The sequence below is a fragment of the Schistocerca gregaria genome, chromosome 5 (assembly GCF_023897955.1).
Source record: "Schistocerca gregaria isolate iqSchGreg1 chromosome 5, iqSchGreg1.2, whole genome shotgun sequence".
Lineage (NCBI taxonomy): Eukaryota > Metazoa > Arthropoda > Insecta > Orthoptera > Acrididae > Schistocerca > Schistocerca gregaria.
In genome coordinates this window covers 539,222,552-539,240,933 of record NC_064924.1, presented here as the reverse complement: position 1 = coordinate 539,240,933, position 18,382 = coordinate 539,222,552, and the positions used below count along the sequence as shown (strand labels likewise).

Genomic DNA, 18,382 nt, shown 5'->3' with positions numbered 1-18,382 from the left:
ATATGAACTTGAAATAACACGTGGGAGAAAATACGTAATAATGCTCTACATTTTTACATATCTCCCCATCTGCTTGTAATATTTTTAATAAATACGCATCTCGAATAATAATATCTACTTTCAGCTCCAGGTATAGCTTTTACATTATTCCTGTGGCCCGCATGGTAGATATACGATGGCCGTCTAACTCAGACATACGACTATTACCCAACAGTATTTCATGAGCATTACGTTGTCACTCTTCCATTGAGGCCTATTTTACCAAGGAGAAGAGAAATCAGTCTAGGAGGATCCTCATGCATGTGTCCGAAGAACTATCAGACTTATATCTGAAACAGGGAAACACTCGCTAATTCTGCACACTTCTAGCACCTACGACGCCGGTGTTTTTTAATTACGGTCAACGTTTCGACTAGAAGACACACTCAACCGATGACAAAACACTGGTTAAAACGTTCAATTCTGTTAAGTTCATGTACAACTACATAGAGAGAAATAGTCATCGTTGCAACATCAGCGAAATCAGTGAAAGCATGGAAAGGTTCGAATGTTCGTTTTTCTGTCCACGTTACTCAAGAATGAACTGGTACGGAAATAGTTGAAAGTTGGATACATGAACCAACTCCCAGACACTTAATTATGAATTAGAGAGTAATCACATAGATGTAGATGTGGGTGTGATCACTTACGTTTATGACTCCTAAGTTTAGAATACTCATTCCTACCACTAAAAAGGTACATGTCTTGAAAGAGGTATTATTAATGCCAGTAAACTGAGAATCGAAACCGATGGAACAGTGCTGCATTACCTAGTCTGAATTTCTGTGACTCACCACAAGCCATTTTATCACTTACTTTATCAGTAGCATGTTGGAGATCTTACTGCTGTAATGATACAATCGTATAGCAATATATGTGGGAATGTATTACACTCATATTACGCTACTGGTAATTAGGCTCTGGAAAAGTTATCAGCCGTAAAAAAATAGTTAAAATACGTGCATGATACATTGCGGGAAATTAGGTAAATTTTCAAGTGTGCTTTTTCTAGCCGTATGGTGCTGTCTGTATCTTGTGCCAGACTCCTACTTATGTTACACTAATTTATAGATGTACATAATACGAAGATCTTGCAACTGGAGCTGTAGATAACTAATATAAACATGCATCTGGTTTTCTCCGCTTCTATTGGGAAACCAATTCACCCAACTCATCAAAAATTGTCAGTAACGAAAGAGTTTTGCTGTAGCTCATCTCATCGAAATGGGAAATGAAGTACCGAAATAATGGCGCAGTTCGTTACAGAATCAGGTCAACGGCCTGACAGCAATAGTAACACCGGTTCCCGTCAGATCACCGAAGTTAAGCGCCGTCGAGCTCGGCTAGCTCTTGGGTCGCCCACACAGTGCTGTTGGCAGTGGTGGTGCACTCAGCCCTTCTGAGGCCACTTCAAGGGCTACTTAACTGAAAAGTAGTGGATCCGATCACAGGAACTGACAACGGCTGGGAGGGCGGTGTGGTAACCACGTGCCGCTCCATGTCCGCGTCCAGTGACGCCTATCGGCTCAGGACGAAGCGGCGTCCTGTCGGTACCACTGGGTCCTATGAGGTCTGTTATGACGGAGTCAATTACTGCATTACTTAAGAACCAATCTCAATTTTATTATTTCCTCTGTCGTAGGTCATACGACCTGACGATACCCTGTAAAAACCAACAAGGCGATGTTATCTTGCACGGTGACATGTCTTTCAGGAATCCTAGATTACGACTGCATGCGTAAATAGTACTCATATTTAATCATCCAATGGAAATTGCTATCAAATAACTCATTATATGTCATCACCAATGTGGCATTAAATTATTTTTAGTACAGCCGATCTAATAATAACGAAATACTTGATTATTTTCATAAGGTTATTTAAGCTCCAGAAAAATTCATAAACACGAACTTCTTTTTCTATGTAGTCTCCTGAACGTGACTCACATATTCCCCAGAGGATAGGCACTTTCTTCATCCCGTTTCCGTAAAAGGAATGTGGCTGTGACATCAGCTATTTGCACATGAACTCTTCAGTAGCACCATTGTTATCAAAGTATTTGTGTACTGTGGCAGCATCCTCTAGAGCATAAATGAAAATCGCAGATCTATAAGTATGGACTATTGGAATGGTGTTCTAACGTGGTCCAGAACCATTCCTGAATGTTTTGTTGAGTTCCGGCGGCTGGGATGGAAAGTTATCAGGAAGCACAATCACATCTCGGACCGAAAGGTTCCGCCTTTTCTGACGATATGAAGTTTTTGTTTCGTCCAAAAGTTGGCAATAGCATGCAGCGTTCACGTGCGACGTTCAAGTAGAAAATATATGAGAACAACTCCTTTAAAATACAAAAAGGTCGTTCCATGAAACTTTGCGGCGAAGAGACAGTTTTAGGTTTTGACTGGTGCAGATTCGTGGTTTTGCACCATTCAATGCTGAGTGCTTTTTGATTTCCAAGAGTAATGGTGCACACATCTTTCATCTAGAGTCAAAATAAGTGCTAAAATGTTTACCCTTCAGTCTAGCACCCTGTCTATAACCGTTTGCCCATCTCTAAATGGTGAAATTTATGCTCTGCAGTGTCAAGACGAGGCACTCAGTTTGTAGACATTCCCCAAAATCCAGCTTTCCTTTATTTAAAGTAATTTTTAGGTGAATAATGAAGGAAATAAAACTCTCCTGCATAGTTCTTTAGTGAACTTAACAGATTCTTGCGAACAAAGAAAAAATTTTCGGCTATTCCCATCGCCAGTTCACAACTAAAAACAGTGTTCCGTGTCTGTTGGAACTGACTCTGTTCCCTTGTAATCATATTGCGTTCCCTCTTTTCTTAGACAACTTCTGGACACCGATACAATTCCTATCTTAATGTCTGTATGCAAACTACAAATTTCTTATTGCTGCCCGAGAGGTCCCTCAAATATTTCGTTACTTCTTTTCCATCCGAATACAGGTTTCCTTACCAAAGTTGAACATCTCCGCGGCATATGACACGGCATTCCGATTGTTTACACTTACCCGGTAAAGTAATTTAATGTCTATCGACAGGTCTCTCTGTCCATCGGTTGCCTTTGCAATGTTTTATTAACAGGTATTTGAAAAAAATCGTTATAAAGCAAGAAACAACTACCAAAGAAACAAATTACCTTCTAATCATGACACAATACGCAGTTTGTACGTATGTGCACTTTATTTTGCTTCCGCATCTTCACACTTTTTTGTCATAAGTCTTTTGACAGGTTTAATGCGGAATGCTACGAATTCCTCTCCTGTGCTAACCTCTTCAACGCAGAGTAGCACTTGCAAACTACATCCATAATTATTTGCCGGATGTATTCAAATCTCTGTCTCGCTCTACAGTTTTTGCCCTCTAGCACCATGGAAGTCATTGCCTCACGCCTTAACAGATGTCCTATCATCTTGTCCGTTCTCCTTATCAGTGTTTTCTACATATTTCTTTCCTCTCTGATTCTGTGGAGAACCTCCTCATTCCTTGCCTTACCAGTCCACCTAATTTTCTAAATTCGTCTGTAGCACCACATCTCAAAGGCTTCGATTATATTCTGTTCCTGTTTTCACACAGTTCATGTGTCACTACCACACAATGCTGTACTCCAGAAATTTCTTCCTCAATTTAAGGCCGATATTTGATTTTAGTAGACTTCTCTTGGCCAGAAATGCCCTTTTTACCATAGCTAGTGTGCTTTTGATGTCCTCCTTGCTCCTTCGGTGATTGGTTATTTTACCGTCTAAGTAGGAGAATTCAATAACTTAATCTGCTTCGTGACCATCAATCGTAATGTGAAGATTCTCGTTGTTCTCATTTCTGCTGCTTCCCATTACTTTCGACTTTCTTCGATTTACTTTAAATCCACACTATGTACTCATTAGACTGTTCATACCTTAACCACATTAGAAATGTGCATTTGAAGTAGTGCCAGCCGTATTTTCCCTTATGGTGTTTCCTTTGCCCACTCAACGCTTTATTTAAATTCTCTCTTACCATAGTTACCCTTGTTTCTCTTTTTGTGTTCCAATCATACAGTTTTCAAATATTGCATTCATTTCCAAACCCTCTTCAACAATTACGTTTCTTCGGTATTTTAGTATCTATTCGTATAAAAGTTGTTGACGCAAACAAACAATAATTGTAAATGTATCTTTCGTGAATTCATTATACTGCATGTTTATGCATTACAGTTTGAGCGTAATGAAGCCATGTACCAGCACAATCACAAACTTCTTTTTTAAGAACTTTTATTTCGAGACATGTGGATCCTACTACGGTGGCTACATACATCCGAAGGCATGAAATGAGCTAATCGTAATTAAAACAGAACTTTTTATTCTCAATAAAATTATATCGACAGGAAGTGCAAATTGGCTAAATAGCTATGGCTAGAGGACAAATGTAACGATGTTGAAGCATGTATCACGAAGGGTAAGACAGACACTGCCTACTGATAAATTCAAGAGGCCTTCGGAAAATAGAGAACCACTTCCATGAATATCAAGAACTCAGATGGAAAACCAGTCCTAAGTAAAGAAGGGAAAGCAGCAAGGTGGAAGGAGTATATTGACGGTCTACACAGGGGCGATGTACTTGAGGGCAATATTACGGAAATGGAATGCGTGAAGAATTTGACAGAGCACTTAAAGGCCTTAGAGGAAACAAGGCGCCGCGAGTAGACAACATTCCATTACAACTACTGATAGCCTTTGGGTGAGCCAGCCGTGACAAAACTCTTCTATCTGGTGAGCAAGATTTTGAGACAGAGGAACTTCCCTCAGACTTCAAGAAGAATCTAATAACTCCAATCCCAAAGAAATCTGGTGCTGATAGTTGTGAAAATTACCGAACTATTAGTTTAATAATGCATGGGTGCAAAATACTAAGACGAATTCATTGCGGACGAATCGAAAAACGTAGAAACCGATCTCGGGGAAGATCAGTTTGAATTCAGTAGAAATGTTGGAAGATGCCAGGCAATACTGAACCTACGACTTGTCTTATAAGATAGGTTAAGGAAAAGCAAACCCAAGTTTCTAGCATTTCTAGACGCACAAGGGGAAGGCCTCAGACAAGGAGAACCGATTCGGCTCAAATTTAGCAGGTCGCTTAAATACAACCTAAAGCGAAGGAATCTAAGATATTTTGGGTCAACACCCCCACGTTTTTGAGAAAATCATCCCTAAAGGTTATGACGAGCAATCGACTCAAAATTGGCGGGACCGGTAGATAATTGTAAATTGCGCATTTTTCATCATTAGGTATGGGGTCCGCAAACGCATACTTTTCCCGAAATCTAGGTAAGAAACTTTACAACTGTCGCTTCTGTACCCACATGGTAAACGCTTTTGGCCGACAGCACGGCCAAGATAAATGGTTGGGAATCGGAGAACCCTGGTTCGAATCTCAAAGAAACCAAGCGGATGTTATTCCGTTCGTTTGAATTTTTCCATATCTCAATTGATAGGGATAGGAGGATTAATGAGGTAAGTAAATCAATAAGGAATGATAATAATAAGGTAGGCAGCACACTGAAATTCTGAAACCTGGAAATAAAGTTTTTAATCTGGCGATAGAAATTAACGTCACACGGCTAGGACACAGGTGTGCAGTTTGGCGGTATTTATTTCACTGTGCACGTCGGCTGACCCTCGCCATCTATAAACATTATGTCATATATTGTAGTATTAATTTGTCCACTCCATGAATCCAATATTAGACAAAACATGTTATGAGAAACGTATGGTTTTAAAATAGTAACAATAATTGTTCTGCAAATCGCATTCGTCAGTTTCCCTAATTATTCAACGAGTCTGTTAAACGATTGACCTCTTCTATAACCCTAGGACCCAATGTAGCGTTCGTTTCTTCTAAACGCAGCAAAACCTTAGGCAACAGTTTTCCAGAGGCTGTGATGGCATATTGCGCCTTGTACGAATGTGTTAGTTTGTTTTTATAACCAGCTTTCACAAGGGTTCCGATTTTTCCCTTGTGTGATAACGTGCGTCGAATGTTCACACGAGACTCGCATACTATTTGATTGGTTTGATCACGTAATCACGATTAAAACCGGTCATAAGTGACGCCGTTTACGTGCTAAAACGAGACGCCACCTTCTGTAAATCGTCTATATTTTGTACCTCCTTATGAGGTACATGTTTTAAAGACGCGCCTTTGACGAATTTTATACTCCGATTTGAAATTTCTTGCCCAAGATAATGATGCAGCAAATGAAAAATCGTTGTTGGCCGTATATTGAAGCGCTGCACCTGCAGCCCAGTCCTGAAGTATTCTCGTTGTTACATTCTCATTACGACAACGAAATTCGACAAATCGGTCGTATTTCCACTTATTTATCGCATGGTATTTGTCGTACCTTGTCCCTCCTTTAACGATTTCACTTTCCCACAATTTCAAGTCCTTCTTCCTTTTCAGAGCTGTTGTTGCTCTATTCTTTTGCAGTGTTTGTGGCTAGCGTTGCCGTCTTTACTTTTACTTCAAGGAGTATAGCACCGTAGTTCAATCGTTTAGTAACCGGTTCGTAAAACTCATCGGGAACAGATGAAGCACATATTCCCGATGACGTGGTGATTTCCTCAGTGTTATGACCACTTTCCGATTCACTATTCTTGATATCTTTCACTAAATCACCTTCTGCTTCGTCTTCATGGTATATTACTTCAATATCAACAAAAGTCATTTCTTTCATCAGCTCCCAAAATCGCACGACGATAGCCGCTCTAGGAACGGAACGCCGAGAAACTGAACTGCCTGCTTCCGGTATGCACTGATAATGCATCTGTCTTGCAACACTTTTACAAACCAAAACACAGCGTCGGGAACTTCCCGCTTGCCATCGTGTGTGACAGGCTCCCAACTATGTATTACAGTGCTAGTCAAAGGGTGCACATCCTCCATTATTGACATTATACACCTGAACGATATGACACAACAAACAATAACTACATAAACAGACGAGCTAATTACTACAAACTACATGCAGTATTCGTCATATGTTAGTTACGGAAGAACACTGTATTCATTCACAGAACGTACTTCATTCGGCGCATTAACGATGGAAAAATCGCTACATGTGTCCGCGAGGTTCGCGGCACCCAAATGACGGAAAACAACTCTTCCCGATTTACTTTTATAAGGCTCGTGCTGGACACCTTCGCTCTTCCAGGTTCACAACTATGATATGACGAAGAGGCATCTGGCACAACATAACTCTCTCCCCTCGTGCATTCAGTCCCTTGCCTCGCTGTAAACAGGCGTCGTTCTGTCGGCTATCTGTCATCCCTCGTGAGGAATTTGTAGCACTCTTACTCGGCGTTGTTTTCATGTGATAAGGCTTGAAAGTTTCATACTTTACTAACTCACGGCGTTTGGGAAATTAATTTGCCTACCTTATTATTATCATTCTTCATTGATCTACTTACTTTATTCACCCTCCAATCCCTATCAATTGAGATGTGGAAAAATACCAACAAAAAGAATAACATCCGTGAGGTTTATTCGGGATTCGAACCCGGGTTTTCGATTCACAGCCAGTTACCTTGGCCGTTGCGCCAGCCGCGCTGTCGGCGAAGAGCGTTTTACCACGTGGGTACAGATGCGACTGTTGTAGAAGATTCTTACCTCGATTTCTGGAAAAGTATGCGTTTGCGGACCCCATACCTGATAATGAAAAATGCTGTATTTACAATTATCAATCGATCCCTCCAATTTTGAGTCGATTGCTCGTCATAACTATTAACGGTGATTTTCTCAAAATTGCTGGGGTGTTGACACAAAAGTCCTTCGTTTTATGTCGTTCACAAGCGACCTGACAGATTTGAGCCGAATAGGTTGACCGTGTCTGACACCTTCCAATTGTTAGAAAAAGCTTTCTGCAATGTTGACTGGAATGCTTTCTTTTATATTCTGAAGGTGGGAGAAGTATAGAACAGGGAGCGAATGGCTGTGTACAATTTGTGCAGAAAGCAGATGGCAGTTATAAGAGTCGAGGGGCATGAAATCGAAGCAGTGGTTGAGAAGGGAGTGAGACAAGGTTGTAGCCTATCACCGACGTTATTCAACCTGAATATTCAGCAAGCAGTAAAGGAAATAAAAGAAAAATTTGCAGAAGGAATTAAAATCCATCGATAAGAAATAAAAACATTGAGGGTTGCTGTTGACATTGTAATTCTGTAAGAGATAGCAAACTACCTGAAAGAGCAGCTGAACGGAATGGACAGTGTCTTGAAAGGAGGATATAAGATGAAAATCAACAAAAGCAAAAGAGGCTATTGAAATGTATCAATTTCAATGAGGTGATGATGGGGGAATTAGATTAGGAAATGAAACAAAGTAGCAAATGAGTTTTGCTATTTGGGAAACAAAATAACTGATGTCTGTCGAAGTAAGAAGGATATAAAATATACACTTCCTATGCCAACGAAAGCGTTTCTGACTCAGTGAAATTGGGTAACATTGAATATACACTCCTGGAAATGGAAAAAAGAACACATTGACACCGGTGTGTCAGACCCACCATACTTGCTCCGGACACTGCGAGAGGGCTGAACAAGCAATGATCACACGCACGGCACAGCGGACACACCAGGAACCCCGGTGTTGGCCGTCGAATGGCGCTAGCTGCGAAGCATTTGTGCACCGCCGCCGTCAGTGTCGGCCAGTTTGCCGTGGCATACGGAGGTCCATCGCAGTCTTTAACACTGGTAGCATGCCGCGACAGCGTGAACGTGAACCGTATGTGCAGTTGACGCACTTTGAGCGAGGGCGTATAGTGGGCATGCGAGAGGCCGGGTGGACGTACCGCCGAATTGCTCAACACGTGAGGCGTGAGGTCTCCACAGTACATCGATGTTGTCGCCAGTGGTCGGCGGAAGGTGCACGTGCCCGTCGACCTGGGACCGGACCGCAGCGACGCACGGATGCACGCCAAGACCGTAGCATCCTACACAGTGCCGTAGGGGACCGCACCGCCACTTCCCAGCAAATTAGGGACACTGTTGCTCCTGGGGTATCGGCGAGGACCATTCGCAACCGTCTCCATGAAGCTGGGCTACGATCCCGCACACCGTTAGGCCGTCTTCCCCTTACGCCCCAACATCGTGCAGCCCGCCTCCAGTGGTGTCGCGACAGGCGTGAATGGAGGGACGAATGGGGACCTGTCGTCTTCGGCGATGAGAGTCGCTTCTGCCTTGGTGTCAATGATGGTCGTATGCGTGTTTGGCGCCGTGCAGGTGAGCGCCACAATCAGCACTGCATACGACCGAGGCTCACAGGGCCAACACCCGCCATCATGGTGTGGGGAGCGATCTCCTACACTGGCCGTACACCTCTGGTGATCATCGAGGGGACACTCAATAGTGCACGGTACATCCAAACCGTCATCGAACCCATCGTTCTACCATTCCCAGACCGGCAAGGGAACTTGCTGTTCCAACAGGACAATGCACGTCCGCATGTATCCCGTGCCACCCAACGTGCTCTAGAAGGTGTAAGTCAACTACCCTGGCCAGCAAGATCTTCGGATCTGTCCCCCATTGAGCATGTTTCGGACTGGATGAAGCGTCGTGTCACGCGGTCTGCACGTCCAGCACGAACGCTGGTCCAACTGAGGCGCCAGGTGGAAATGGCATGGCAAGCCGTTCCACAGGGCTACATCCAGCATCTCTACGATCGTCTCCATGGGAGAATAGCCGCCTGCATTACTGCGAAAGGTGGATATACACTGTACTAGTGCCGACATTGTGCATGCTCTGTTGCCTGTGTCTATGTGCCTGTGGTTCTGTCAGTGTGATCATGTGATGTATCTGACCCCAGGAATGTGACAATAAAGTTTCCCCTTCCTGGGACAATGAATTAACGGTGTTCTTGTTTCAATTTCCAGGAGTGTATATTGATGTACAGGAAGTCTTTTCTGGAAAAAACGGTTCAAATGGCTCTGAGTACTATGGGCCTTAACTTCTGAGGTCAACAGTCCCCTAGAACTTAGAAATACTTAACTCTAACTAACTTAAGGACATCCATGCCCGAGGCCGGGTTCGAACCTGCGACCATAGCGGTCGCGCAGTTCCAGACTGTAGCCCCAAGAACCGCTCGGCCACTCTGGTCGGCTCTTTTCGGAAAGTGTTTGTGTGGAGTGTAGCCATGTATGGAAGTGAAACATGGATAATAACTATCTAAGAAAGGAAGGGAATAGAAGACTTCGAAATGTGGTGCTACAAAAGAACGTTGAAGATCACATGGGTAGATCATGTAACTCATGGAGAGGTTCTGAGTAGGATTGTGAAGAAGAGGAATTGGTGGCACAAGTAGACTACAATATGGGATCGGTTGGTTGTACACGTTCTGGGGCATCAAGGGATCACCAATTAAGTACTGGAGGGAAGCATGGAGGGTAAAAATCGTAGATAGAGACCAAAAACACATTCAGAAGAATGTAGATTGCACTACGGAGAGGAAGAGGCTTGCACAGGACAGAGTAGCATGGAGAGTGACAACAAACCAGCCTCTGGATTGAAGACCTCAAAGACAACAACAAAATCAGACCCATGCAAAAAAAGACGACTTTGTTCTAGGAATCCGTTACCACTACAAAGTAAACTAAGGTCTGTCTTAACAGGCCTTGGAAGGTCCAACGGTACCGACCGGCCGCCGTGTCATCCTCAGCCCACAGGCGTCACTGGATGCGGATATAGAGGGGGCATGTAGTCAGATAACCGCTCTCCCATCCGTGTCAGTTTACGAGGCCGGAGCCGCCACTTCTCAATCAAGTAGTTCCTCAGTTTGCATCACAAAGGCTGAGTGTACCCCGTTTGCCAACAGCGCTCGGCAGACCGGATGGCCACCCATCCAAGTGCTAGTCCAGCCCGACAGCGCTTAACTTCGGTGACCTGGCGGGAACCGGTGTTCCCACTGCGGCAAGGCCGTTGGCCCGTTACCACTACAAAGCTGAAAATTCTAATGATGTTGTAAAATCTGTGGCCTGAATATTGAATTATGAACATATTCCCCATTCAGGACGAGATATAGTAATGGAACTAAAATTGTTGTATTTTCGTAGCATTCTTTACAAATATAGTTTTGTAAACTGCATACAGTATGTTATGTACTATATCTATAACACACAGGCTGCTACAGCCAGAAGTGTTTCCACTTTTATGCAGAAAATGAATTCCCAATATTGCTTCTTCCATTTCTAAGGAAGTTTAAAGTTCACAATTAAAATATCTTTTCTAGAAGAAAGACACATTTTAAGGTAGAAATGTGTAGTACAGGGAGCTTTTTAGTTAGAACCTTCCGGGACGTATAGTAATGAATTGGATACTGATTATCCACACACACAGCCTATGATGTGTAAAGCATTTTCTGTTAACATTTCATTACGGTAAAGGTCGAAATATCAGCACGGGGGCACGAGCTTCTGGCTTTGCACCTGTTGGGTGAGGAGAGAATAGTAAATCGCAATCAGTACTGCAACTAAGCTTACTACACATCTGGAATTAATGCGGTACACCAGACCGTGCAGCTATCGATTTGAGGAGGTTCGCCACCTAGGTCTTGGCTCCCGATGGCAGGCCGCACTGCAGGCACGCAGATTCGCGGCGGAGACAGTGGCTTGCTGACGTCCCCCCCCCCCCCCCCCCCCCACCCTTCCCCCTCCGCCATCCCTCTGAGAGAATGGGGTCGAGTCCTAATAGACGCCATTGCTTCTCTGCCTATAAACCCCACTGCAATTATAGCTTCGATTCCGTCTCCTCTTTAGAAGCGCAGTCTGAAAACCGTCATTGGTCCTACACCAGAGAGCAATGTTAGCCTCAAGCACCGCTTCCATTTCGAATCCGTAATAGTCTCTTCTGTAACAATACCTAAGCAATGAACGGTTATGCTCTTGACTGAAGCGCCATAATTAAGCGAATGTGGGTATGCTGTAATTCTGTTAATAGATTAGTACATTCTAGAATTTACTGAACCGAATCAGAGAATTTCCAATCACTCCACACGAAAATTTAGAGTGTAACTAAAGTATGACACTTTTAGAACAGTATATTTTAAAATGGTTTGTCATCTGCGTGAACCGTAAAATTTTTAGCAACATAAATGTCGGTGGTATATTGTCGGCGGAGCACCATACGACATGCAAAAAGTTTCTATTCAATAACACGAAATGAGTATAGTTCAAACAATCGTTAATAATGTTCACCGTAATCCTGCAACAATTAATATTCACTCCAACACAACTAAATGTCGCAAAGATGCCAAACTTAAATGCAGTGTGGCCGCACACATTGGCCCTGTATCATACCAAATAGCAAACACATGTAAATAGAATAATATTAAAATCAGTTTCTCAACAAACAATAATAGTTACAAGAGTGAATTTGTAGTACTAATGCTTCCATTGCTCCTTAAAGTAAATCAGGGGTATATCAACTCAAATGTGCTTCATGCCAATTTCAGAATTGATCAGACAGAAAAAACACAAAGAAAACTCTGACGCCTTAGCACTTGGTAACTCATACAAGTATACATATGGAATTCACTTTGCTTAAGGAACTTATCTGTGAGAATGAATGAGAATAACATGAAGATATTACTCCTAGCAAATATGGAAATCACACGCACACACACACACACACACACACACACACAAAGTGCGCCTGCGCTTATATAAACAAATTCCCTGGGCACATCTTCAACGAGTCGGGTAGTACTCCATACCTCAACACAGTTCTGACAATGTTTTCTGTACTGAACAATAAATAGGCCTCCACATATCAGAAGATCAAGTGGCTAATATTACCATGTTGAATGACTTTGCTGCATTCAGTAAGTTTTAAGGTAACAAAAGCAAAACAAATTTGTAATGTACAATTAATAGCGTCATTCAAATGCCGTGTGTTTCTTCAATCACAAAAATTTCCGCACTATTACGTGCAGTAGGTTAATCAGGTCTCTCTCTCTCTGTCTCTCTCTCTCTATCTCTCTCTCTCTCTCTCTCTCTCTGTCCCTGCTGTGCCTATGCTTAGTCCCAAATATCAGACGGGAACTAATGTGGTAGGAATGCAGGTCTACTAAGATTTGTTTGCCACGTTGATTCTACTGTATGTCCATTCTTGACGCTGGTGTATCGTGTAAGTACATTGTAATTGCTTTCATCTCCTGCGACAGAGTCAAATCACGTGGTGGCTATAGATAGCCCATATTGTTACATAAGGAACATGAATTATTAATGTGGCCACTGTGAGTGTTTGTGAAAATGCGAAGTACAACATGAGTCGCATGCTTTCGAGAATGTAGTAGTAGTATGGTTTCTGCCTTCACTAATTGGGACGGCACTAGAGATGTGCATATGGAGAAGAATGGAAGAAAGTGAAATGGGAAGCCCGAGTAAGGAATGAAGAAAGATTAAGAAGAGTTGAAGATGAAAGAAACATGCTGAAAGTCATCAGAAAGAGAAAACGGAACTGGACTGGACATTGTTTGAGGAGTTGGGAGGCACAGCAGAGAGAGAGAGAGAGAGAGAGAGAGAGAGAGAGGGAGAGAGAGAGAGAGGCCTGATTAGATTACTGTACGTAACAGTGCCGAAATGTTTGTGATTAAAGAAGCACAATCCGTTTGAATGAATAATGCTATAAACTGCACGTTACAAATTCGTTAGGGAATGACATCAAAAAATTTTCAGGATTGTCGTTTTATGTAAGCGGCATTCTGACATTAGTTTACAATTTTGGCACTGTGACTTTCTATTTACCCTACAGCAACTCACGTAAACCAAAGTATTGTGAGTTTTGCGAAACGCATGCAAGCCCTCTGACAACGAACGTGTTTAGGCTACAATCCGAGCATCAAGTCATATTGAAGACAGTTAGCTGCTTGATGTTGCGATAAGTGAAGCATATCACCAGCAATTGGACCGGAAGTGCATCTCAAACAACCTGAGCGCAATACAGCAAAACTAAACACAACGCTCGATAATTTTACTTACGGAAACCGTAAAGCAGCTAAGACAATCCACAATATATCGAGAAATGTAGGGTATGAAAAATGAGTTTCATGTTTTAAGAAGTGGTAGTATAGACCATAAAGAGGCAAAAATATCGAGTACACAACCGCTCTGAAATGAGTATCTTAAGAGCTGTGAGCACTTGTTCATCTTCGCTACTGTGATCCACACCTCTTTCACTGCAGTAGCTTCTATGACGAACTGTGATGCACTAAACATTTTCCATGGATTTGGCTTGCAGTAATCGTCTGTTACTGTTATCCGTAATCACATATCTGAAAAAAAATGTTTCAAATGACTCTGAGCACTAAGGGACTTAACTACTGCGGTCGTCAGTCCCCTAGAACTTAGAACTACTTAAACCTAACTAATCTAAAGACATTACACACATCCATGCCCGAGGCAGTATTCGAAACTGGGACCGTAGCAGTCGCTCGGTTCCGAACTGAAGCGCCTAGAACCGCACGGCCACAACGGCCGGCAACGTATCTCGATAACTGCATCACATACATTACTTCTAATGGAACTAGTTCGAGTTCTGAAAAGTTTGTGAAATGCTTCTACAACGTAGTTTTATCGTTGCGCTTCCAGCATAATCAAAGCATATATTCCACACGGGAAACGGCAAGCATGATTTTCTATTACGACCTGGGAAATGGAAGTAACTGTCGAGAAAATGTCGCGTATACTTAAAGATATCCAGAATGCAAAGTGGCATCCGCACAAGGTAAAACCATTTCACAAACATTACAGACACGGCCTGTTGCCGTTAGAACCATTGTATGTGCTGGACTTCCTGAGAATTGTGAATATGTTTTACACTAAACAACATAAACGGACCTTTAGTGCATGCTGACTCCATAGAGAATTGGTTACTGCATTTTGCCCGTCGTTAGTAAGAGCAAAGAACTATTTTCTAAAATATTCAGTATTTGAAAAATATGATCTACACTTAGGCTCACAAATTAAGGATAATGCTGATACATGGTGAAACAACGCTCTGGTGGGCGGTTTGCGGGTTTAAATCACATCAGGGTATGACCATGCGGTGCATGTGACCTGCGGTAGTCGCATGGCGGCGCAGGCAGCAGTCGACATACGCAGAGGTGTGTTGGTGCATGTCAGAGTACGGTTAAGCGAGTAAGTGTGCAGACGTTTTCAGACATGCTAATGGTGACTGTGTGATGAAAAGGACTCATTGAACAAATACTGATGACGTTATGAGGGGTAGAATACTAGAGCGACTGGAGGCTTGTCAAACACAGCAGGTCGTAGCGCGGACCCTGCCTGTGCCACAAAGTGTGATCTCAAGATTATGGCAACGGTTCGAGCAGACAGGAACCGTGTCCAGGCGCTACAGTACGTGGCGTCCACAGTGTAAAACACCACAAGAAGACCGACAACTCACCATCAGTGCCCGCAGACGGCCTGGGAGTACTGCAGGTATCCTTGCTCGGGAACTAACCTCAGCCACTGGAACAGTTGGCTCCAGATACATAGTCTACAGACGATTGAACAAACATGGTTTATTCGCCTGGAGACGTGCAAGGTGCCTTACACTGACCCCTGATCACAAAGGAGTCCGTAAAGCCTTGTGTAAAGAACACAGTATGCAGCCATTGGAACAGTGGTCACATGTTATGTTCATCTACGAGTCTAGGTATAGTCTAAACAATGATTCTCATCTGGTTTAAATCTGACGTAAACCAGGAACCAGATACCAACCATTTGGGTTGGTATCTATGGAGGTCGTGGTTCGATGGTGTGGGGTGGGATAATGATTGGTGCACGTACACCTCTGCATGTCTTTGACAGAGGAACTGTAACAGTTCAAGTGTATCGGAACGTTATTTTGCACCAGTATGGCCGCCTTTTCAGGGATGCAGTGAGTCACAACTTCCTCCTAATGGATGATAACGCACAGCCCCACCGAGCTGCCACCGTGGAGGAGTACCTTGAAACAGAAGATATCAGGCGAATGAAGTGGGCTGTCTGTTCTCCAGACATTAACCCCATCGAGCACGTCTCAGTCGACGTATAGCTGCACGTCTTCAAACCCCTACGACACTTCAGGAGCTCCGACAGGCACTGGTGCAAGAGTTGGAGGCTATACCCCAGCAGCTTCTCGACCACCGATCCAGAGTATGCCAACCCGTTGTGAGGCCTGTGCACGTGTGCATTGTGATCATATCCCATATTGATGTCGGGGTACATGCGCAGGAAACAGAGGCGTTTTGTAGCACATATGTTTCGGGAAGGTTTTCTTAACTTGTCACCAATGCCGTGGACTTCCAGATCTGTGCCGTGTGTGTTCCCTATGCGCCTATGCTATTAGCGCCATTTTTTTGTAGTGCCACACTCTACAATTATCCTTAATTTATGAGCATTAGTGTGTCTCGAAGAAAGTGCCCAATGACGCATAGTTCACACAGATGCAGAGATTATTGATCTTGTGCAGCACAACTAGCGGTTTATTGTCATTAAGTTATTAGTAATATTGACAGCGGATCTCAAACTGTTAACCAGAAGGCTTTTGATAAAGTTCCCTCACAAGCAGTGATCCGATTAATATCCTGTGCTGTAGTGTCTCAGCTGTGCAAGTAGTCTTGTAAGAAAGCTCACGTTCTCTACTAAATAACGGAAAGTACGCTAGTAGACAGAAGTGATGTCTGGCGTTCCCCAAGGATGTGGTAAAGACCTTCTATTGTCCCTTAACTATGTAAATGGCTTAGAAGTAAGTCTGAACATCCTTCTTAGATTGTTTGCAAGTGACATTCTCATTGACTCTCTAGTAGAGACATAAGAAGATCAAAACTGATAGCCAAATGATTTAGAAAAGTCATATGAACGGTGTTGAAAGTAGCTGCTGATCCTAAATAATGAAAAGTGTGAGGTAGTGCACATGAGAACCGAAAGGAACAGTTCAATTTTCGGTTGCACGATAAATCACATGTCTATTGAGCTAAATAGCAAGGTATTACAAGTACCAAGAACTTCAATCAGGGCCAAACAGATATCTTTGTGGGCAAGGCGAACCAGTTACTGCGCTTTATTGACAGAACACTTAGAAAAGGCACCAATTCCACTTACGACACTTCTTATACTAAGCTTGTCCGTCCTCTGCTAAGCGATATGGGACACTTACCGGACAAAATTGACGGATGACACTGAAAAAAAGATGGAGAGCTCGTTTTGTACTACCTTAAAATATGGAAGAGAGATTTGAGGATGTGATACGCGAGTTGGGGTAACTATTACTAAAACAAAGTTGTTTCTCGTTGAAACGAGATCGTTTAACTAAATTTCAATCACCAACTACCTTCCCCGAATGCGAAAAAATTTTGTTGACACTCACATAATGAGGAGAAATCATCATGGTAGTAAGAGAAATCAGAGCTTGTACGGAAGAATTTAAGTTTTAGGTTTCCCCACTCGCAGTTTGAGAGTGGAATGGTAGCGTGAAAATGGTTCTATGAACCAGCGGCCATGCACTTAGGTGTTTAATGTTGAGTATTTATGTAGATGTGTTTGAAAGCTGTAAAGATTAACAAGTGCTCACAGCTTTTAAGTTATGCATTTAAGAGCCCATATTTACTGGACATTTTTTCTTGTTTCAGTCAATCCTACGACCTCTCAAAATAGAGAATACTGTTTCCTAATACACTGTATTTCGAGGTTTGGTTTTCAACAAGGTACAGCGGTCAAATTGACCAAATTTCTGACGCCTAGAAATAATTTTTAACTTCAATAACTGCTGAATTATAGCACAATTTTTTTTCTGTTCAAATGGTTCAAATGGCTCTGAGCACTATTGGACTTCAGATCTATGATCATCATTCCCGTAGACCTTAGAGAACTACTTAAACCTAACTAACCTAAGGACAGCAAACAACACCCAGTCATCACGAGGCAGAGAAAATCCCTGACCCCACCGGGAATCGAACTCGGGATCCCGTTTTTCTCTGTAGGACTGGAAAAATGAATTGAAAGGGAGTTATGCACACAGTATATTGGGCACTTATGCAGGTACTAACAAGTCGTATAACAGCACTGTGAGAAAAAGAGGTCACACGGAAATCTACACTACTGTATCATATGAAAGCACGCATCTCAGGATGATTACGATCGTCGTAGAAGACCACAGATGCTGAAGTAAAGTCTCATTTCGGGCTCTAACGCGATCCCAGACAGACTGTGCTGCATGTGGTAAATGCTATCTGTGCTTATCACAGTACAGGCCGAGTTTGTCCGGCGTTTTGTGTCTTCGGAAGGCGTTCGTATTCCTTTATAGTCCTCCTGTTTATTTTTGTTCG

The 18,382-nt window shown here is 42.8% G+C and overlaps 1 pseudogene; it reads right to left on the bottom strand.

Annotated features, from left to right (window-relative positions):
* Positions 1-10,879: 10,879 nt before the first annotated feature.
* On the bottom strand, positions 10,880-10,997 carry LOC126274523 (5S ribosomal RNA; annotated as a pseudogene).
* Positions 10,998-18,382: the final 7,385 nt, after the last annotated feature.